This window comes from Zingiber officinale, chromosome 6B (genome assembly GCF_018446385.1).
Source record: "Zingiber officinale cultivar Zhangliang chromosome 6B, Zo_v1.1, whole genome shotgun sequence".
NCBI lineage: Eukaryota > Viridiplantae > Streptophyta > Magnoliopsida > Zingiberales > Zingiberaceae > Zingiber > Zingiber officinale.
In genome coordinates, this window is record NC_055996.1 from 36,296,565 (window position 1) to 36,320,838 (window position 24,274).

A 24,274-nucleotide genomic window follows, 5' to 3' on the forward strand; every position below is an offset into this window, starting at 1 on the left:
TTCTTGTAGACACAAGGTTCATCTTCGTTCTTGATGAAACCAAACTGTTTGATTGCATCATCGAATCGAAGATTCCAACTCCGAGAAGCTTGATTTAGTCCATAAATGGACCTATGCAGCTTGCATACTCTGCTAGTATGTTGTGGATCTATAAAACCCTCAGGTTGTGTCATGTACACATCCTCAAGCAGGTTTCCATTCAGAAACGCGGTTTTGACATCCATCTGCCATATCTCATAGTCATGGTATGCTGCAATAGCAAGCATGATCCGAATGGAATTAAACATCGCTACTGGAGAAAAGGTTTCATCATAGTCAATACCATGAATCTGTTTGAAACCTTTAGCTACCAAGCAACCCTTATAGATAAGTCCATCCATGTCAGTCTTTCTCTTAAAGACCCACTTACACCCAATGAGTTTTACCCCTTCAGGTGGATCAACCAAAGTCCATACTTGGTTGGTGTACATGGATTCCATTTCGGATCTCATGGCATCTAGCCATTTCTCGGAATCTGGTCTCATCACAGCTTTCTGATAGGTGGTAGGCTCATCCTCTATGAGCATAACGTCATCATGGTCAGACAAGAGAAATGAGTATCTCTCAGGCTGACGACGTACCCTATCAGACCTGCGAAGAGGTATGTCTACTTCAACTGGTTGTTGTTCTTTAACTCTTTATGGAACAACATCATCCACAACACTTTGTGGTTCCAGTTCAATTTCCATCAAGGCATCAGTGCTATTGTTCGCATCTTGAATTTCTTCAAGATCGAACGCGCTCCCACTAGTCTTTATAGAAACAAAGTCCCTTTCTAGAAAGACCCCAGTCTTTGCCACAACTACCTTGTGCTGACTGGGAATGTAGAAGTAATATCCCTTAGTTTCCTTTGGATATCCAATAAAGTAGCACTTGTCGGATTTGGGTCCTAATTTGTCTGAGACTTGACGTCGAACGTAAGCCTCACAACCCCAAATCCTCATGAAAGACACCTGGGCATCTCTCCCAGTCCATATCCTATATGGTGTCTTTATCACGGCCTTGGATGGAACTCGGTTGAGTATAAAAGCTGCCGTGTCTAGAGCATAGCCCCAAAGGTATGTCGAAAGATCAGTGTGACTCATCATAGATCGTACCATATCTAATAGGGTACGATTCCTCCTTTCGGATATACCATTCCACTGTGGTGTTCCAGGAGGAGTGAGTTGGGATAGAATCCCACACTCAGCTAGGTAGTCACGAAACTCATGGCTAAGGTATTCTCCACCTCGATCTGATCGAAGTATCTTAATACTCTTGCCAAGCTGGTTCTGTACTTCATTCTTGAATTCTTTGAACTTTTCAAAGGATTCAGACTTATGTGTCATCAAGTACACATAACCATATCTACTGAAATCATCAGTAAATGTGATGAAGTACCTATAACCGCCTCTAGCAGCAACATTGAAAGGGCCACATACATCACTATGTATGAGTCCTAACAAATCAGTTACTCTCTCGCTGTGCCCACTAAAGGGAGTCTTGGTCATCTTGCCTCGTAGGCATGACTCACATATCTCATATGATTCAAAATCAAATGAGTCCAACAAACCATCCTTATAGAGTTGGGATAAGCGCTTGTCATTTATATGACCTAAGCGACAGTGCCAAAGGTAAGTTTGGTTCATGTCATTTGACTTGAACCTCTTGGTATTTACGTTATAGATAGGGCTCTCAAGGTCTAGAATATAGAGTTCGTTTAACAGAGGTGCACTACAATAGAACATATCGTTTAAATAAACGGAACAACATTTGTTCTTTATAGTAAACGAGAAACCTTTCTTGTCCAAACAAGAAACTGAAATAATGTTCTTAGTTAATGCAGGCACATAACAACAATCGTCTAACTCTAGTACAAGCCCAGAGGGCAGAGATAAAAAGTAAGTCCCTACAGCAACAGCAGCAACCCGTGCTCCATTGCCTACTCGTAGGTCCACCTCACCCTTTGTCAATGCCCTGCTATTTCTCAGCGCCAGCACATCAGTACAAATGTGAGAAGCACATCCAGTATCTAATACCCATGATGTAGAAATAGATAAATTGACTTCTATAACATATATACCTGAAGTGGAAGTCTCACTTCGCTTCTTCTTAAGATCCTCCAAGTATACCTTGTAGTTCCTCTTCCAGTGCCCAGTCTGACTGCAGTGGAAGCAGGTAGCATCCTTGGCGACCCCTCCTTTCGGCTTCAGTGCCTTGCCTTTGCCCTTGGCTTGGGACTTTCCCTTGCCTTTGGGCTTGCCCTTGCCCTTATGTTTCTGAATCATTAGAACAGTGTTGGGCTTAGCCTTCTTAAGGTTTAGCTCAGCAGTTCTTAACATGCTGAGTGGCTCGGGCAGTGGCTTGTCAATCTCGTTCATATTGTAGTTTAGAACGAATTGACTGTAGCTATCCGGCAAGGATTGCAAGATCAGGTCAGTGGCCAGCTCTTGGCCAAGAGGGAACCCTAACCTTTGTAGGTTCTCTATGTACCCAATCGTTTTGAGTACATATGGGCCTACTGGAGCCCCGTCTGACATCTTGCACTGAAACAGTGCCCTTGAGATCTCAAATCTCTCATGCCTCGCTTGACCTTGATGCAGTTGACGAAGATGTTCAACCATATCGTAAGCGCCCATTAACTCGTGTTGCCTCTGAAGCTCAGAGTTCATAGTTGCGAGCATTAGACATGACACATCTAATGCGTCATCTTGATGCTTCTTGTAAGCATCTTTGTCAGCTCGCGGGGTATTAGCAGGAGGAGCCTCTGGAATGGGCTGCTCCAGAACGTACAGTTTACGTTCCTGAGTGAGAACTATTCTCAGATTCCTGTACCAGTCCAGGAAGTTTGCTCCGTTGAGCTTGTCCTTCTCAAGGACAGATCGCAGGGAGAAGGTGTTCGTATTTGACGTCATGGTTATCTACAACAGAATAAAAGCAGAAATAAATATCATATTCTTAATCATTTAATTAGGCCTTTAACTAAATGATACTCCCACTGAATTCTATAATTCATGTGGGACAAGATCCACATCATACTAACCCTTGAGTTAGCTTTGGCTAATACACCCAAGATTTAGTATGATCGGTAGGTAACAATTACCAATTACATCTCTATGCAACTCTTGTTTATAGGATAAAATCCGCATTTATATTAAAACTCGAGTTAGCTTTGGCTAATACGCCCGAGAGTTAATATAATCGTGATTTTGTCCTACCTTTCCAACCATTGGAAAATGCCTATAGTTATACTCGATCCAACCGAGTTAACTAGGAATACTCAATCTAATTGAGTTTGTATTTACCCATGCGTTGATAGGCGGGACCAAGATTGTCCCTCCGTACCCTACCAAGATAATATGTATTGCTCTGCTTTGGCAGATTCAACAATACATGTGATCGAGGTAGTGATAGGTATCACGGCACGGTTAGGCATTTAGAGTTGGTTCGATCGAGATCTAATCTAATCGAAAAGGATGCATCTTGTGCACGACTTAGATCTAATCTAATCGCAAGGGTGCATCATGTGCACGACTTAGATCTAATCTAATCGTAAGGCACTAATTAATTAATTACTTATTAAACATGCATCATATACATAAGCAATTAACTAATTAATCTATTTGTGATTTAGTCATGGCCCCACTATGATCTTATCAAGCCAATGAGAAGATCGAATGGTCAACCTAGGGTCAACAGCTTCTCCAAGCTCCTCCCTTTGACCACCTTGTGTTGCTCGTGCCCGCCTCGGAACTCCGTCTCGTGTGGACCCTCCACCGATCCTATTTGTACATTACAATTTGAAACTCGAGTTACATTCGAGTCTAAATCTAATTTACAATCAGAATATATGAGAAAGGCACGACGCGCAGGTTGCGGAAAAATAAAAACACATAACGGCACGCAGGTCGTATTATGAATTACAACACAATCCAATCATATTGAGTTTTTGGGCCATGACTATCACAAAATTAATATATAATTCAAAATTATATATTTTCATAATTTTCTATAATTTTAAAATTAATTTTTTACAATTTTTACGAGTAAAATTTCCCGGCGGTCACGTTTAGCGGTTTCGGGCGCAATCACGGAACGGATCCCCTTGCGGGGCCAAGGGCAGCGCCCCTACCCGCGATCTAACCATCGTGAGGGTTCCTTTGCGATCCAACAGTGCCTAAACTCACTGTCCCAAAACGATTTGGGTCGAGACATTGCCGTTTCAGAAAATCTTCCCGGCAGGTTCATTTTTAGCGATTTCGGGTGCAATCGCGGAGCAAATCCCCTTGCGGGGTTAGGGGCAGTACCCCTAACCATGATCTAACCATCGTGAGTTGATCCTTTTCAATCTAATGGCACCCAAGTCCGCTGTCCCAAACGGATTTGGGGCAAAATGAAGTCGTTTAAAGAAAAACTTCCCGGTAGCCGAAGCCTACAAGTGCCGAGATACTTGTGCTTCGCTTCTACGGAAAAATTACCCATAAAAACATAAAAAACTAAATTTTACAGAAAATCACAGAAGGTTTAGTTTTCATAAAACTAAAAAATTAAACTCGTACAAGCCTTGCACGTGGCTCTGATACCACTGTTGGGTTTTTCGGGCTGCGAAAACCGCTTTCCGCGTCGCGGAAACCCCGAATCACCCAAAGCCGTAGATCCGTGCAAGGAAAAAAATGAATGAAATACAAGTACGAGTTTCAAAACTTTAGATCTACTCCTAGATCTATGTGTTGAGAGCTTTTACCTTTGAAGCGTGCCCTCGCAATCCCGCTTGTCCTCGGTTCGCCGGATCTCGAAAGTGTTAAAGTAGACACTTCTCTATTTGTATCCACACAAGCAAGAGATGGAGAAGAAACCTTAGAGTGTGCTAGCACTCAAGCAAGGTCTCGACAAGAAGGAGGAGAGGGAGAGAAGAATTGTGAGCAAGAGAAAGAAGATGAAATCATTTAGCCTTGAATGAAAATAAAACATTCATCCACAAGGGATGGGGCTACGATACTATCCACATGACATATCATAAACTAAGTTTTAGGCTTCCTAGGTTTCTTTCCCTTTTTCTTTTATTTCTCCTTATGGCCGAAACCTACCAATCTCTAAACTAAGTTTTAAGTGGCCTAAAGCATGGAAAACCTAAGTAAGTTTCATGGCAAAAATTACTAAGAACATCATATAAAAAGTTGGTTCATAAACAAGCTAGGACCCTTGTGATCTTACATGTCATATATCATGTAACTAATTTTCTATACTCAATTTAAACATAAGAGCATTAAACAACTTTCATATCATAATATCACAGAGGTCTTGAGCAAATTAGAATTTTGTTTAAGCTTTTCTAAACTATCCATCTTATCATGGCCGAAAATCTAAAATAAGAGTTCATGAATTTCTAGCAATGTACAACATGCAATTCTTTAAGAGAACTCTATATTCTATCATACAAACATGGTTATTTAAATTTAAAGGTCTTCCTAACCCTAAGAACTTTTCTTGGCCGAAACATATAAATGGATTTCTTTGGTTTCAAGTAACTTTCAAGCAAGAAAAGCAATAAAAACCCTTAGTAGTTCATGGGAGAGATTTTGTACTAGTTTAGTTAAACAATATTTTTCCCTAACCTCCTTAACATATTTTTAGCCGAAATTCTAGGGTTAGGTACTCCTCTGATCAAGCATCATTTAAGTATAAAAACATGAAGAAAATCCTTCCTACATAGCATAGAAAGAATATCATGAAATAAGGACTTGTTTAAATCATCCTAGATTTGAAGACCCTTTCTTTAGCCGAATTTTCTTAAATTCTTTCCTAGGTTTTCTAATGCTTATAGAATCCGAAAATCACATAAAAGCCTTGTACCACAGGTGAGGGGAAGCTTACATCCTTTTCGCTTGTGGATCTAAGGTATGGTGGAGAAGAAGTAGCCTCTTCTTCTAGTTCCTTTTCCCTTGATTCCCTTGCTTAGTCCTCCTTGTATCTTAGGCTCCCTAGGAGAAAACCTTGGCTTTGGGGCCGAAGGTGGAGGAGAGGGGACTGTGGTGTTCTCGGTGAGGGAGAGGATGAATGAGAGAAAATGAGAGAAAAATAATTTTCTCTTTTCTTGATCTCTTTTATGTTAAGGGGGAAGAGGTAGCAAAATTGATTTTTGCTTTCCTTCTCCCTTAACCCATTTTATATTTTTCTTACATTTATTTTATTTTCTATTTATTCTCACCATTCATGATAAAATAAGAGGGAATGAATCCCCTTAATTCCTCTTTAAGTTTTCGGCAAAAATCAAAGAGAAAGAGGGAGAGAAAGGGAGGAAGGCAAGTTGCCTTTCTCTTGCTCTTTTCTTGTTTTCTTTTGGCTAGCTTTTACTCTTACCTTTATCATGAGTTTCCCTCCTTTGCTATCAATATCTTCTCTCTATCCCAATTGGTTTCTACTAATTAATTCTATGAAATATAATATAAGAGGTTTATGGTTCAATCCTTGTCCTCCTCTTCTTTTTATTTCATTTTATTTCTTTTTGCTTCAACTCACTTCCTATTATTTTTCTAAGGAAAAATCCCACATTCATATATTTATCTTACAAGCTTAGTGGGTATTACAGTACCCCGTACCTCATAAAAAGTTCTTCCTCGAACTTTAAAATAGTTGCATCAGGTGGCACTGTACTTTAGGCTGAGTGCATCGGCCACTTTGTTCGCCTTTCCTGGGTGATAAAGAATCTCGCAGTCGTAATCTTTAACTAGCTCGAGCCATCGACGTTGCCTCATATTCAGATCTTTTTGCGTGAAGAAATATTTCAGACTCTGATGGTCGGTATAAATCTTACACTGAGCTCCATATAAATAATGTCTCCATATTTTGAGAGCGAAGACCACGGCTGCTAGTTCTAAGTCGTGAATGTGATAATTCTTCTCATGTTCTTTAAGTTGTCTAGAGGCGTAGGCAATGACTTTGCCATCTTGCATGAGTACAGCTCCAAGTCCTGTAATGGAAGCATCGCTGTACATATCGAAGCCTCTGTTGGTTTCCGGAAGAGTAAGAATCGGAGTACTGGTCAGTCTCCTTTTTAATTCCGCGAAACTCTTTTCGCAAGCTTCTGTCCATTCATACTTTGTATTTTTCTTGGTGAGGGCTGTCATAGGGGCTGCGATTTTGGAGAAATTCTCTACAAATTTCCTGTAATAACCTGCTAGACCGAGAAAACTCCTGACTTCGCTGGCATTCTTTGGTCGATTCCAGCTATTCACAGCTTCGATTTTACTTGGATCCACCATGACTCCATCTTTGGAGATGACATGACCTAGAAATATTACCCGGTCAAGCCAAAACTCGCATTTGGAGAATTTTGTATATAGTTGTTTCTCTTGAAGGATCTGTAGTATAGTATTCAGGTGTTCGGCATGTTCTTCTGGAGTTCTCGAGTAGATAAGTATATCATCAATGAAGACGATCACAAATTTATCAAGATATGCCGTAAATACTCGATTCATCAGGTCCATAAATACTGCAGGAGCGTTGGTTACTCCGAAAGGCATAACTATGAACTCATAGTGTCCATATCGGGTTCGAAATGCTGTTTTTGGTATATCATCTGGTTTCACCTTCACTTGATGATAACCGGATCGTAGATCTATCTTGGAGAAAACAGTCGCACCCTTCAGTTGATCGAACAGGTCATCGATCCGTGGGAGTGGGTACCGATTCTTGATCGTCACATTATTCAGCGCTCGGTAGTCTATACACATTCGCATAGACCCATCCTTCTTCTTTACGAATAGCACTGGAGCTCCCCATGGAGAGTGACTAGGACGAATAAGTCCCTTGTCGAGTAATTCGGATAACTGTTCCTGAAGCTCCTTTAATTCAGCCGGAGCCATACGATAAGGTGCTTTTGAGATCAGCTGAGTACCAGGAATCAATTCGATTCCGAATTCTATCTCTGTCAAGGGCCAACCCTGGTAGTTCATCAGGAAATACTTTTGGATAGTTGCATACTACTCTGACGTCTTCCAACTTCGGGTCCTTGACTTGATTGGTATCAACCACGTGTGCTAGAAATCCCATACATCCTTTATCTAACATCTTTTGTGCTTTAATAGATGACAATAACTTCTCCGGTCAGTGCTTGGTTCTTGCCCTTGTTCATTGCTCCCTGATAGTGCTCGGTAATCAGGGTACTACTGACTAGCTCCTCTGCAGTCTGCGGTCTATTAACTCCGCCGGCTACGTTCAGAGCTATCTCGGGTCGGAGCATCTTTAACATTAACCGGACCCTTTCTTTTTCAGTTTGGACCAGTTCTGGGCACAGTCGGGCTACGCGGTTGAACCTCTTAACGGCTTCATTAACTGACAGATCACCTTGCCGGAACTCAGTGAACTTGTCATAGTGCTTGTTGGTCACTCGCATATGGAAGAATTCCTCTAAGAACTCTGTCTCAAAATCTGTCCACTGCATTTGGTTTATTTGTCTTTTCGCCTTTACTCTGTCCCACCACATCCGGGCATCTCCGGTAAGACAGAACGACGCGCATTTGACCTTCTCGTGTTCAGGCCAATCCAATAGTTCCATTATGTTCTCCACGGTTTTGAGCCAGGCTTGCGCATCCCATGGTTCACAGTTTCCCGAGAATGCTTCCGGCTTAAGCCTTTGCCACTGAATTAGATAGGCCTCTTGTCGGACCATCGGAGTAGGGGCTGCCGGGGGCACTGGTGCGGCTGTAGGTACAACAGGTAGTGGATTCACCGGTGGGGTAACTGGGTTGCCTTGCTGACCCATTAAGGTAGTGATCAGCTGTTGTTGTTCTGCGATCTGATGCTGGAGGTCTGCGACTACCTGCGTCAGATCTGGTGGAGTCACTGTCCCTCCGGTTCGGGCATTGCGTGTCCTAACCATGTTTATCTAAAAGAAATAGACTAGTGTAAGTGGTTATCGATTTTTAGCCAATCTAACGTACTGGTTGTTTCTATCTATTGTTATGGTATTATTCCTAACCTACAAATATGTACTCCTAATCTAATTTATAACTAAAAGCATAGAATAAAGCATCAAATATAAGCAAGTAAAACATGAATCTAAAGCATAAACAACATAAGGAAAAAAAATAAGGAATATAATGACAAACACTGTAACATAAGGAAATAAAGCATAAGCAATGTAGTAAAGAAATAAAACATAGGCAATATAACAAGAAAGAAAAATAAAGCATAAGTTATATAACATGAAACTAAACATAAGCATGTAACAAGAAAATTAAACATAAGCATATAACAAGTAAATTAAGCATAAACATTCTTACTTGGAGCGGCAGGTAGGAGGCTTGATGTGTGTGTAGTGAGCTGGCAATAAAACTTGGCTCTGATACCAACCTGTAACGCCCGCCCTCCCTGCTGTCAACAAGGGACGGGGCTACGATACTCTACGTACGTATTACAGCGGAAGACTTAAAATTATTTTTCTTAACTTAATTAAAACCGAACTACACTAACATGGTTTCATAACATGATAACAAAATAAATAAAAACTCAACATCAAGTCACCCATATTGTATTACATTTCACAAAACCAAAGCATAGTTCTTAAAGGTTTTAAAGCAGGTTCTTAATTAGTTGCCTAGCCACCGCCACACACATCTTTGTTGCCCCTCCTGCTGCTCCTCTAACTCATCCAACTTTTTCCTTTATCTGTGGCACAAGGAAAGTAAGCTATGAGCACTCATGGCTCAGTAAGTTCCTTTCCTACTCACTAAAACCAACAATCAACACATAATCAAATAATGTCTCAACTTAACATGATCTCAACTAGTCATGGCATAACATATCATACTCTTTAAGCTTATCATGCAACATAACTAACATTGTAACTAGTCATGACATATCATCTCTTAAAGCATAGCATGAAACATAACATAATCATATCATGACATATTATCTCTTAAAACATAGCATGAAACATAACATAATCATATCATGACATATCATCTCTTAAAACATAGCATGAAACATAACATAATTATATCATGGCATATCATCTCTTAAAACATAGCATGAAGCATAACAGAATCATATCATGGCATATCATCTCTTAAAACATAGCATGAAACATAACATAATCATATCATGGCATATCTTAAATCATAGCCTCAACACAACATAATCATAGATCATATGCAACATGATTTTAAAAACATGTATCCGAAAAATATGTGTATGTCTCATGATCTTTTAAAACCATTTTCTTCTTACATATATATATACTTGAACATAATATCAACATAATTAGGGCCCCGGCTTGTACCATACATACATAACATAGATGCGCGCGTCCTAAGTATATCCAAGGTAGCAAGTCACTACAACAAAAATGCAAACGACAACGGATATTATCCGTTGTCGTAGGGTAAAAAAACCGTTGTAACTGAGGGTGTTGTAGAATGTATTACCCTACGACAACGTTTTTGAATCTGTTGTCTTTGTACATATTTGACAACGGTTTTTATCCGTTGTTGTTTATATGCCCAAAATTTGGCTACGAAGGATACGACAACGTTTTAAAACCGTTGTGGTAGATAATTTCAACAACAGAAATAAACCGTTGTGGTAGATACGTTTTACAACAGATATACACTGTTGTGGTAGATAATATTTGACATGTTTTGTTTTTTTTAACAACAGTTTTAATATATTTTACAACGGATAAAACCGTTGTCTTTTAGCACTTTTTACAAAAACAATTCGTTGTGGTTTACCTAGTTTTTACAACATTTTTAACTGTTGTCTTTAATGTTCATTAATACCAAACAACCAATCTTATTTTACTATAAGCAAACCACCAATACAAAACTAAATATTTACTACATTAAATCCAAAATAAACATCCATATATAATTCATCTTGTAGCCACATATACAAAAATATACAAAATGAGTTGTTACTCATCAAAATACACATGTTTTCCATTACTCTCCATATACACTAAATCACATGTTCCCCTTTGCTGTTCTCCATATGGATTTTAATTTACAAGATAGCAAGGCAAGCTACATCTAACAAAGCTCACATCTTGCATCAAAAAAACTCAAGCCGTCTCACGAATTGGCAGACCTGCAAGAGAAAAATGAACAATGCTAATAAGTAAAAATAGAGAACTCAGACTTTTGCTAGGGAAGTTCTGATGCATGAGGAACCTATCAAGATGTCATCTATGTCTCTCTTAAAAATTTTACAAAAAGTTATTATTGTATTTAACTAGCAACTAAAAAAGATGATAAAAAAAAGATTAGTATCACTCATACGCCTAGATTTAACTGACAGTGGATTTTGGCATTGGTTGGTGATCACTAAATATCATCTGCATTGATAAGATATTACTCCTAACAGTGGTAGTAGAATGAAGAAGGAAGATAGTGAGCTTGTAGCAATGGAAATCAGAACTATCCACAACAAGGTTATCTTAAGTAAAGAGGAAGGAGAACGTCTCTTGAACATGTATTGCCCTTGGAGGAATATTAATACAATAAAAAGAGGCAACCATAGATGTATGCAAATGTGATATAACCATTATTTTGTGTCTATAATTATGAATTAAACTTCCACATCATAGCAATGCAGTAGTGAGGCAAACATCGTTTCTAACTATCGAAACCATGCACCTTATTAAAGAGTAAATTTAAGTTACCCTTTATAATAGTGGTCATGATTTCATGAAACATAGTGCAAGTTTAAAACCAGCATAAAATGTACCAGAGAATGTATATAGTGAAAAGGTATTATTACCTTTAGAAACTGAACTAAGATATTGTTGTTGTGGCATAGGAGTTGATTTCTGCCAAAGTTTCTAGGAGCAGTGATATCTAGCTTAGCATAGTTTACTAAATAATTAGCACTACATGCAGCTAACATTATTTAAGTGAACTATCATGCAAGATCAATAGAATCCATGCAAAGCGCATTACATCCATTAACATCTTGAAACAAAATATTCATGCAATTTTCTGTGCCATTTTCCAAACTGCATTACCTTTGAGACCTGGTAGGCACAATATGCTTTTCCATTTTGCAAGTCACAAGTTGCCAGGAGCTGCAAATTGATCTGCAATAAACAAACCCATCACAAAAGCATAAGTGAAAGTAAAAAACATGGGTTCAAAGCCTATCCAATTAAAACTTGAACCAAAAGAATTGGATCATCATGATGAGTTATGGTAGGGTGAATTGTTTGTAGAGGTAAAACAATTCCACAAATTCCTCAAAATAGAAATCACATACGCACAGCTTTAATAATTACATAGGACACCTAAAAGAACCAAAGTGTCAATCAAATAAGTGTAGATTAAGAGCTATAATATTCACTACATTCCAGCTGGGAAAAATAGATTTTTCATTCCCATTTCATCAATACAAAGAGAAAATCTAACTGCAACTGCAGTATAAAGAGCAAAACAAGAAAATCTAACTGGAAAAATAGCTGCAAAGCACGTGCAATGCATAGGCAATTTACACTGCTCGTCCATGCAAAAGTATATAGAGCAAACTATTAAGAAATCAAACTACAGTATATAGATGTTTTGTATATCAATATACTATGAATCATACACGAAATGCCTTTACAAGCTCTTCATTTCATTATTCTCAAGGAATCACTAACATGCATATAGATTAACATAGTTGTGCTTGATGAAGCATCATAATTGTCATTCGCGCTTGTAAACAAGAAACAATAATAAATTATAGGAGGAAAAACAAGATGAAGTCATGACATATAGACGAAAACCATAAGGAGAATACAAACAAGAAGCAATTGTTTTCACAACTAAATAAGCTACTCACACAACCCAGCCATATTAATTTTGGACCACAAAGAGAGGCAATAAATAAGGAAAATGTCAACTAATTCTGCTCATGGTAGAAATGCAGAATTATTGGCAGTAAGGAATGACAATCAATAAGTCATGGAGTCACAAATAAAGTGTTCAACCATCTTTTGAAGTCTAGAAATTTATACCTAGTAATGAATATAGTCTAGTACGCAATCCGCCCATTCGGATCGCACTTCGTCAATTTCTTCGTTGGAGTAAATTGTTTTCTTGAACTGTTAACAAACCCAGATTAATTTAATAAAAAAATCAGTAATGAAGAAGCAAAGTCAAATATGGGGATTGATCGAGAAAATTGAGAATATGTCAAATATTACCATTGAGCTAAGTGAATCCATCTCGCCGGTAGCATTTCCTTCAATAATTTCTCTCATAAATTTCATCACATAAAACCCACATTGTTTAGCATCAGGTTGTCGAGGACCCTATGTTAACAAAAAGTTATCAACGAATAATGCACAATTAAATAGTTTTAAATTAATCACAAGTAAACATATGTGTGTCTATAAAATATACAAACCTTTACGACTTCCCACATAGGCTTCTTTTTCCCTTTCCTTTGCTTGTTCGAATTGAACAATTTCAAGCTCCTTTGTACAACAAGAGTTGACAAATTCCTCAAAATTAAATTAAATGCTTAATTAAAAAACAAATATGTACTCACATATCCACTACATATTTCCAGTCCTCATAACGATTGCGATGATTAAGTGAATCGAACAAATAAACCATCTCCACATAAGGGTCGATGACAGTCAAAATCCAATGACAACTATGCACAAAACAGATAGTCAATGCATAAATTCAACAGAATTGTTGAAATAAATCTATTAAAAATGAAATTGTAATATTTATTTACCCAACATTGTGAGGTGCCAAAACTAGCTGATTTTTTGTTGCACCACTCAGCCTATCAGCCAACACACTTGCCCAGTTATTCAAGTATTCAGTCTTTTCATTTTTGTCAAGTTTAGATACATATGGCATTACTGGAAGTGTTTGTGGATCCACAAATCTGAACTTATCGACCTTGTTTTCTTTTTTCATCTTTTTGAAGAGAAACCTTCCATTCAAGCAAAAAAATGTTAGCCTGTTAATACAAATAAAATGAAAAAAATGAGTGATGTGAAAACTTACCACATGTAAGCAACCAGACAATTAGCAGATATTGGCTCCAACTCATAAATAGGTGTGATGTCTTCAATGTTCACTAGCAGTTCATACTCATGGTCAAAGAAATCATGATAAAAAACAATTGATATAGTTTTTTCGGGGCTGTCCAAAACACGCATAGAGTAACAGTACAATAAATGTAAGGACCGTGGCACATTTGATGGCAAGACAGGATTACTTCTTTTTGCAACACTTTTCTTCCTTTGAGGCTTCTACAAATTGCAAATGTAAATATGTTAGTAGAAAGTTTTATCTCTTATGTTCAGCATCTTTCTGAACAACCCTTTAATTGGGATTCAAAAACCATCAATGTTCTTGTTCATGCATGTAACCTCAATGTACAGATTACATGTGTGTGCTAGCTCTTATATATCTTGTATTACTAAATTGTATCCAACAAATACGTACAACCTTCAATCAAAATCTAAGAAGGTTTGGTTGGAAAAATCCAGCTAAACAACTATGCCAAGCAAATGAGTAAAAAATCAGAAAACCATACATGTAACCAAATCAGAAGCTGGAAATTTGTGGTTGCTGAAATGATTCCTCAAAAATTCCCACTGAAGAATTAAATTTGTACTCACAATGTGGTGGCCGAATGAGTCAGAAAGTTACCTCATTTTTCATCACTACCCAACGTGCAGGCCAAGCAACATGGGTCCCAATTGCACCACCAATGGTGTCACATTCATTTGGAATGGGAAAGGGCAACCTTGCTGAATTCTCCACAACCTCATCAATCGAGACGCGCATGCAATTCATGGGTAACGGGACACCATGAAGTAATTTTCCATCCCCACTGGCATGAATAACTGTACCATAGGCCACAATATTGGACTTTGATTCCAGTGACAGTGCAACTGGCATACCCTAGAAGACAATCAATCATGTCACACATTGATGGACTCATTATTGAAAATAATATTAAGTATCCATAATTAAATACATATATACCTGCAAAAACTCAGTCTTGCTTAAAACTTGCATGTCCTCATCATTCAAAATTTTACTCTTCTCTGGTTTGATCTTATCCTCACTCGTGGTAGGCAACTTCACCGAGCAACTACCTTTCTCCTCAAACTCAAAGTCGCATCCACCCTTTTTGAACATTTCTTCAAGTTTCTGTATGCGTGTATCTTGTTCTACTATCCGTGCACTTTGTTATGAGATTAGCTTCTTTGCATCTAACAACTCCTTTTGATGATGAAGGATTAAGTCACCATCCTGCAGAGTAGTATTCCAGATTTTGGAAACATTAAAATAGATTGTTGGAGTAATATGACCTCCAATCCCCCTAACACGCCCAGCATGTTCTTCAGAATCTAGTGCGTTTGTGAGGATATCTTTCCTAGCCCCTTTAAACCGCAGCTTCCCCTCCTTTTTTTGTTGAACATAATCATCCTAACATGCCCAGACAAAGAAAATAGTTACTAACAACAAAATTAATCAATAAAAAATAGTTATTTTTCATGTATCACATACAATTTTTTTTGCTATAATTTTGAGATCATCGCCTTCAAATTCACCCTCCTTATTGGCTCGTCCTCTCTTCCAAACAATAGCTCGATTTATATCATCATCATTACATAAATCAGATTCCTACAAAAAAATGAATCATGCCCTGTTCCTACAAAATCAGATTAAAAAATAAACCACCAGCTTCAACATACTCACAATTTCGTCAGCGAAATGTGCATATCCTTTACGGGACAGCCGATGAGGGTATACGTTCTGCCTTCTTCTATTCTTTTGTTCATCACTTACTCTCTACTTAAAAATTAAAATCAATTAAGTTCACTATAAACATTCAAAATATATATATGTGAACTTTAATGCAAATTGTCTGTGGTGTAGAGGAAAAATAGCAATCTATGGAAGGTTCAAGGAAACAAACAGTTAGAGAACCCTTACCCTTAGAATTACACAAGGAAACAATTAATGTTATCTGGTAGAAGTATTGTTATAACAATACTTCTCTCTTCTATTAAGAAACAAAGCAAATAAAAGAGAGATAATGTTATCTAAGCCATTATCAAAAACATATTGCTTGTTTCTTCGACTTTATGTTATCACAAAAGTAAAGATTTCAGAAAGGAGTAAAAGTATGAACCCTAGCATCGAGTAGATTTGCATAAGATAAAAACCCCCTAGTATGGGTTTTTTCAGAAGGTGGAGAACTGGAAATTTTAAAACTGACAGCGAATAAATGAATCACACTATGTTAAATAAAGATCCTATTGTAGAACATCAGTTAAGGACCATTAGGACTATCTTCTAAAAATTAAAATCAATTATGAATCTTACCTTGAAGTCGGGAGACATGCGAGTTATTACAAAGGAACTCCAATCCTCTTGTGAAATACCATAGCCAATCGGGGGATCTTTCAACTCATCAGGTTTATCTAGCTTGCTGAAAACAAACTTTTGAGTGAGAAAAGCTTTATATTGATGCCATTTATTATTTGCTGAATTTAAACATCCTTTCCTCCAAGTTGGGTCAATATTGTACGTCAGTTGTAAAAACACATAAAAATTTAACAAGAACGTTAAATATAGCATAACCATTCTACCGCTCATTTAAGTTCTCAAAGCATTCTAACTTACATTCACCGATTCCCATATTAACTCTTTAACATCATTTGGCACTGCTTCCATGATTTGTAAGTTATTGAGATCTTTTCTCGCACGAGAACGCCAATGTAGCTTTGCATTTCACCCGCAAATTCTCCAACTGGCTGTCCAATTTTATTGAAGCTAACATCCTTTTTAATTCCTTGGACCCTTAGTCTAACAAGCCTATCCAAACGTGTACGCCCCCTCGATGTTCTAGTTGACTCCGTTTCTGTAGATTTCATTGAAGATTGACCCTCGCAACTATTGTTAGTGGCAGAATAAGAAGAACTTTCTTTAGCCTTCTGAATCCTCAGTAATCTCTTTGCATTAGCGGCCATATTGTCCACATCCAAATTCTGATGAGAACCCTATTTCCTGCAAAAGGCAGCAACCTGTTAGGCATTTAATTTATAGAGAAAATAAAGTGAGAATGAAGACAAATGATAGTTATATTACAATAAGAATAAATATGTTAACAAAATAGATCAACAAATAAAATTTACACACAGGTTAAACAATAGATTACACTTAATTATTGTCAATCCATGTCCCATCACAGTCTTCACGAACGCATGATGGTTCATTTTCATCTATGGCGTCAACGTCCATTGATTCCATTGATATAAACCCTCCTGTGAAACTTGGATAGTGGATTGTAGCATTTTCCAACTCATCACCATTTATGTATTCCATGTGATCCCTAGTAGGAGTGGCAAGTACAACATGCCATGCAGGATCTTGAGGATCTTCAATGTAGAATATCTGCTTTGCTTGACTCCCTAAGATAAAAGAGTCAGATTTAAATCCAATTCTGTTGAGGTTTACCAACGTGAAACCAAGGTCATCAACTTTAATACCAGTATTATTCTCAACCCAATTACATTTAAACATCGGAACTTGAAAATTGTGATAATCGAGTTCCCAAATTTCTTGAATAACTCCATAGAAAGTCATGTCCGACACAATTGGATTTTTGTCCTTCGCACTAGCAACTTGCATTGTCTGTGCAACTAAGCTTACTCCGGAGTTTTGAACAGCTCATGTATCATCGCGCTCTTTTGTATGATACGTAACTCCATCAATCAAATAACTAGAGTACTTCAACACTTGATTGCTAGGTCCACGCGCTATCCACTTCAATCTTTCTGATATTTGAGAGCTGGAATTGCCAACTGCTCTCACACGATCACGTAACCACCCAATAAACGTCCGGTTATGCTCATCTTGTAGCCACTTTTTGGATTTGGCTTTATGAGGAAAGCTTGAGTTCAAAAATTCCTTGTGCTCCCTAATGAACAGATTAGGGATAAGTTAACTAATGGAATACTAATAAGTTAATTAGTAGAATGTTAGAACAGTGCAATAAATATAAATAAGTAAGAGAATTACTCGATATAAGGATCAACGTCAACATCATTTTCCAAGACATAACGATGTGCTTGATGCAACTCATCATGACAAGTTGAGTGTAATATTGAGCTAGATAGAGGCCTAGTAAGTTGTACTTGCTGATACCTTGATGGGATCCCAATTGTATGCACACTAGACATGTAATCCGAGCAAAATTCCACAGCCTCTTCAGCAATATAACATTCGGCTATACACCCTTCAGGACGATTGTGATTTCGCACATACCCTTTCAAGATCTTCATGAATCTTTCAAATGGGTACATTTGCCTATACCAAACCGGTCCACACAATTTGACCTCCCGTACAAGATGAACAGTTAAATGAATCATTATATCAAAAAAAGATGGGGGAAAATATTTTTCAAGCAAACACAACACTGTCACAATCTCTCTTTGCAAATCATTCAACTTTGAGACATCTATCACTTTATTACATAGCACGTTGAAGAAGCCACAAAATCTAGTGATAGTATCTCTAACATGTTTAGGCAAGACATCACGGATGGCGACTGAAAGTAATTGTTGCATCAAAGTGTGATAGTCATGTGACTTAAGGCCAATAAGTTTCAAGTCTTTCATCGACACCAGATTTTTAACATTGGATGAATATCCTGTGGGGACCTTTATGTTGGTTGCTACTCGGAAAGCCTATAGGTTCCACTGTACAAAAATTTTGTACAAAGATCTGAACCTTTTCCTAGCTACCATGTGTTCTTTTAAATTAAATTTTGGATCTCCTGCGGAACTTAACACGTTTGATCCAAAACTTAATCTATTTGTTCTTTTAGGTTTTGACTTGGATCTCCTGCGGAACTTAACACGTTCGACCCAAGTCTCCTTAAGTTATTAATTCCATTAAATATTAATTTCCATAAAAGGTTCCCAGTATTGACGTGGCGAGGCACATGGCCTTCTTGGATATGGGAGCAACCACCACCGACTAGACAAAACCTTTAATAGAAAGCTAATATTTAATTTCCTAAAATAACTTTAGGTTAACCAAAGAGAACAATCAAATCACAAGGAAAAGAAAGAAACAAAAGAACACAACTTCGAAAGAACATATTCGAAATACTAGAACGTAAGCCTCTTGTATTTGGTATTATTTCCATAAATAACTAGCATGATGCGGAAATAGAAATTACTAGTTATACCTTGTAGAAAAAAACCTCTTGATCTTCTACCGTATTCCTCTTCTAACCTCGGACGTTGTGTGGGCAACGATCTTCCAAGATGAGAAACCACCAACCACCTTCTTCTCCTCCAAGCAAGGTTCGGCCACAAAGAAAAGCTTCACCAAGGAGAAAACCAAAATACTAACCAAGCTCCAAGAGATGCTAGCTTTCTCTCCTTCTTCTTCTTCTTCTCCGAGTAGTATCCGCCACCACAAGAACTCCAAGGGAGAGGAGAGGTTCGGCCACCACAAGAGGAAGAGAAGGAGATGATGGCCGGCCACACCAAGGAACAAAAGAGGGAGAGGAATAATAGATGTTGTTTCTTGTGAAGGCACCCTCACCCCTTCTTTTATATTCCTTGGCCTAGGTAAATTAGGAAATTTAATTACAATAAATTTTCCTTAATTTCCTTGACATGATTTAATTGAGAAAAATAAAATAATATTTCCCAATTAAACAATGATGGCCGGCCAAATCAATAGGAAGCAAATTGGACAAGTTTCAATCAACAATTAAAACTTTCCTTATTTGTTTCCGAAAATTTTAAAAAATAAAATTTCTCTTTAAAATCTCTTCATGGTTAATAAAAGGAAATATCTATAATTTTAATTTTATTAACATGTGAATAATTTTAAAGAGAAAATAAAACATCTCTCCAATCTACAAATAAGGAAAGAGATCTAATCTCTTTCTTTAATCTTTTGTAAATCTTTTACAAGAGAGATATTTTAATTTTAATTCTCTTTTAAATTAAATCTTCCACATAATAATAAACATTAAAATTAAATTTTCTTTTTAATTAATTATGGCCGGCCCTACTAGCTTGGGTTCAAGCTAGGGCCGGCCACCTTAAACCCAAGCTTAGGCCGACCCTAGCTTGGTTCCCAAGCTAGCTTGGCCGACCCCCTTTAGGTGGGTATAGAAGGTGTGTATATGTGGGTATAGTACTCTATAAATAAGAGGCTACGATAGGGACCGAGAGGAGGAATTGGTTTTGGTCTCCCGATAAAATTAAGCATCCCATGTTCGCCCGAACACACAACTTAATTTTATCAATGATAATTCATTCCACTAGAGAACTATCATTGAACTACCGCACCAATCCCAAATTACATTTTTGGGCTCCTTCTTATTATGAGTGTGTTAGTCTCCCTGTGTTTAAGATATCGAATGTCCACTAATTAAGTGAGTTACTGACAACTCATTTAATTAATATCTAAGTCCAAGAGTAGTACCACTCAACCTTATTATCATGTCGGACTAAGTCCACCTGCAGGGTTTAACATGACAATCTTTATGAGCTCCTCTTGAGGACATTATCAACCTAGTATCACTAGGACACAGTTTCCTTCTATAATCAACAACACACACTATGAGTGATACCATTTCCCAATTTATCGGGTTTATTGATTCATCGAACTAAATCTCACCCATTGATAAATTAAAGAAATAAATATCAAACATATGTGCTTGTTATTATATTAGGATTAAGAGCACACACTTCCATAATAACTGAGGTCTTTGTTCCTTTATAAAGTCAGTATAAAAGGAACGACCTCAAATGGTCCTACTCAATACACTCTAAGTGTACTAGTGTAATTATATAGTCAAGATAAACTAATACCTAATTACACTACGACCTTCTAATGGTTTGTTCCTTTCCATTCTGGTCGTGAGCTACTGTTTATAATTTATAAGGTACTGATAACATCATCTTCTGCATGTGACACCACATACTATGTTATCTACAATATAAATTAATTGAACAACTACAAACAAATGTAGATAATTAGACCAAATGTGATTCTTTATTCATAATGAATGTTTACAAAGCTTAGGCTTTCAGTATACACTCCAACAATCTCCCACTTATACTAATGACTAAGCTGCCATATCTTCTACCATACATCTGATTCCCATTCCCTCCACATGCCGATCGAAAGCTTTTGCCGGAAGGGCCTTAGTGAAAGGATCTGCCAGGTTATCTGCTGATGCAATCTTGGCGATGACAACTTCTCCTCGCTTCACGATATCTCGTATCAGGTGGTACTTGCGCTCTATATGTTTACTCGCCTTATGAGCTCGTGGTTCCTTCGAGTTTGCAACTGCACCGCTATTATCACAATAAATTGTGATGATCTTGGGCAAACCAGGAATCACATCTAAGTCCATTAGAAAGTTCCTGAGCCATACTGCTTCTTTAGCTGCCTCAGAGGCTGCTACATACTCAGCTTCCATGGTTGAGTCCGAAACGTATTTCTGCTTAACACTCCTCCATGAAATGGCTCCACCTCCTAAAGTAAACACATAGCCTGATGTAGACTTACTATTGTCCCTATCTGATTGAAAATCTGAATCCGTGTAACCCACAGGGAGCAAATCATCTGCTTGGTAAACTAGCATATAATTCATAGTCCTTCTCAGAGTTTACATAATCTTTAACTTGCAATGTTTGTACTTGATATCTGCTGACCATGCCTACGTAAAAGGATTATCGTGTCTCATACATAGCATTGCATACATTAGGCTTCCTACAGCCGAAGCATAAGGAACTGCTTTCATGTCCTCTATCTCTTTTGATGTCTTTGGAGACATCTCTTTAGATAGAGCTACTCCATGTCTAAAAGGTAAGAAACCTTTCTTGGAGTCTTGCATGCTTAAACGAGCAAGGATTGTATCTATATATGAAGCTTGGGATAGACACAACATTCTTTTCTTGCGATCCCTTATAACTTTGATCCCAAGAATGTGTGCACATTCTCCTAAGTCCTTCATATCAAATTGTTTGGACAACCATACCCTTATGTCGATAATACCTTGACATTGTTGCCAATTAACAAAATATCATCTACGTATAGTACAAGAAATACCACCACGTTTACATTTTCTTATATACACAAGACTCATCCGGACTTTGAATAAATCCATATGATGGATTACTTCATTAAACCGGATGTTCCAAGACATTGCTTCATCCATAAATGGACCGATTGAGCTTGCATACTAGATGCTCTTTGCCTTTTCAATAAATCCTTTCGTTGCTTCATATGGATGTTCTCTTCAAGACTTCCATTAAGGAAAGTCTTGACATCCATTTGCCAAATCTCATAATCCATATGAGCAGAATGGATAAGAGTATCCGGATAGACTTAAGCATGGCTACGGTGAAAAGGTTTCCTCATAATCGATTCCCTCTTTCGAGTGTACCCTTTCGCAACAAGCCTAGCTTTGAAGGTTTCTACCTTCCCGTCATCCCTCTTTTCCTTTTGTAGATCCACTTGCATCCAACGGCTTTTACACCATCGGGTGGTTCTACAAGCTCCGGACCTTATTAGAGTACATGGACTCTATTTCGAATTCATTGCCTTTTGCCAAGATGCATCTATATCTTGGAGTGCTTAGTCATATGACAGGGATCAGGTTCATGTTTACCGGATCAAGTCCGAAGACTCTCCCAAAACATGAATCTTCAGGTCTGCCTCACAACCCTCCCACTATGACGAGGCATCGTGGTTGTGTATCATGTGTGACATGTGTTGCGTCTCTTGTGGTACTTCATCTTGTACTGTTGGTACTGAAGTAGACATGTCCTCTCTAAGTTCTTCTAAAACAACTTTACTACTGGGCTTGTGATCCATTATATAGTCTTCTTCTAAAAACTGGGCATTGGTGCTAACAATGACCTTCTGGTCTTTAGGACTATAAAATAAACCACCTTCGTTCCTTTGGGATATCCTACAAACACGCAAACTTCTGTACGAGATTCTAACTTATCAGCATCTGGTTTCAGCACATGTGCTGGACTACCCCAAATCCGAATATGTCTTAGACTGGGTTTTCGCCCATTCCACAATTCTATGGGAGTAGAAGAAACTGATTTAGAAGGTACTAAGTTCAGAACATACACTGCTGTTTCCAGAGCATATCCCCAAAACGAATTTGGTAATTCTGAATAACTCATCATCGATCTAACCATCTCCATAAGAGTCCTATTCCTTCGTTCTGCTACACCATTCTGTTGGGGTGTTCCAGGTGCAGACAATTGGGATTGAATCCCGACCTCTGATAAGTAATTCCTAAACTCTCCTAAGAGGTATTCGCCACCACGATCAGATCGTAGTGTCTTGATACTTTTACCTAATCGTTTCTCCACATCAGCCTTGTATTCTTTGAACTTGTCAAAGCATTTGGACTTGCGGCGCATTAGGTAAATGTATCCATATCTTGAATAATCATCTATGAAAGAGACAAAATATTCAAAACCTCCTCTTGCCTGGACAGACATAGGACCACACAAATCAGAGTGAACCAACTCTAACACTTCTTTGGCTCTATACCCCTTGGCCTTGAACGGCCTCTTGGTCATTTTACCTTCTAAGCAAGATTCACAAGTTGGAAAATTTTCCAACTCTAATGAACTTAAAAGTCCATCGGCTATAAGCCTCTGAATCCTACTTAAGTTAATATGACCAAGCCTTAGATGCCAAAGATATGCTTGGTTCATTTCTGAAGGTTCTTTTCTCTTATTAGAATTAGAAGATGAATTATAAATTTCCATGTTTTGCTTTGTGGAAGAATTTGGATTTAAAATATACAAATTGCCAACTAATGCACCAGAACAGATAATCACTTTATTTCTTTTAATAACTACATCGTTACTGAAAGAAACTGAATATCCATCTAAAAACAGTTTAGAAACTGAAATTAAATTCTTTCTAAAACTGGGTACATAAAGACAATTTCTTAAAACCAAATTTCTATTTCTACTAAAAGATAAGTAGACGTCTCCCACTGCAACAGCAGCCACCTTAGTAGCATTGCCCATGTAGATAGTAATCTCCCCTTCAGATAGTCGTCGGGTTTCCTGGAACCCCTGCAAGGAATTGCAGACATGATCAGTGGCTCCCGTATCTACACACCAGGTGCTGGTAGATAACACCGCTAAACATGTTTCAACAACTAGAGTATGAGATATACCTTTGTTTTGGTTCTTACGAGGACAGTCCGCCTTCCAATGTCCTGCCTG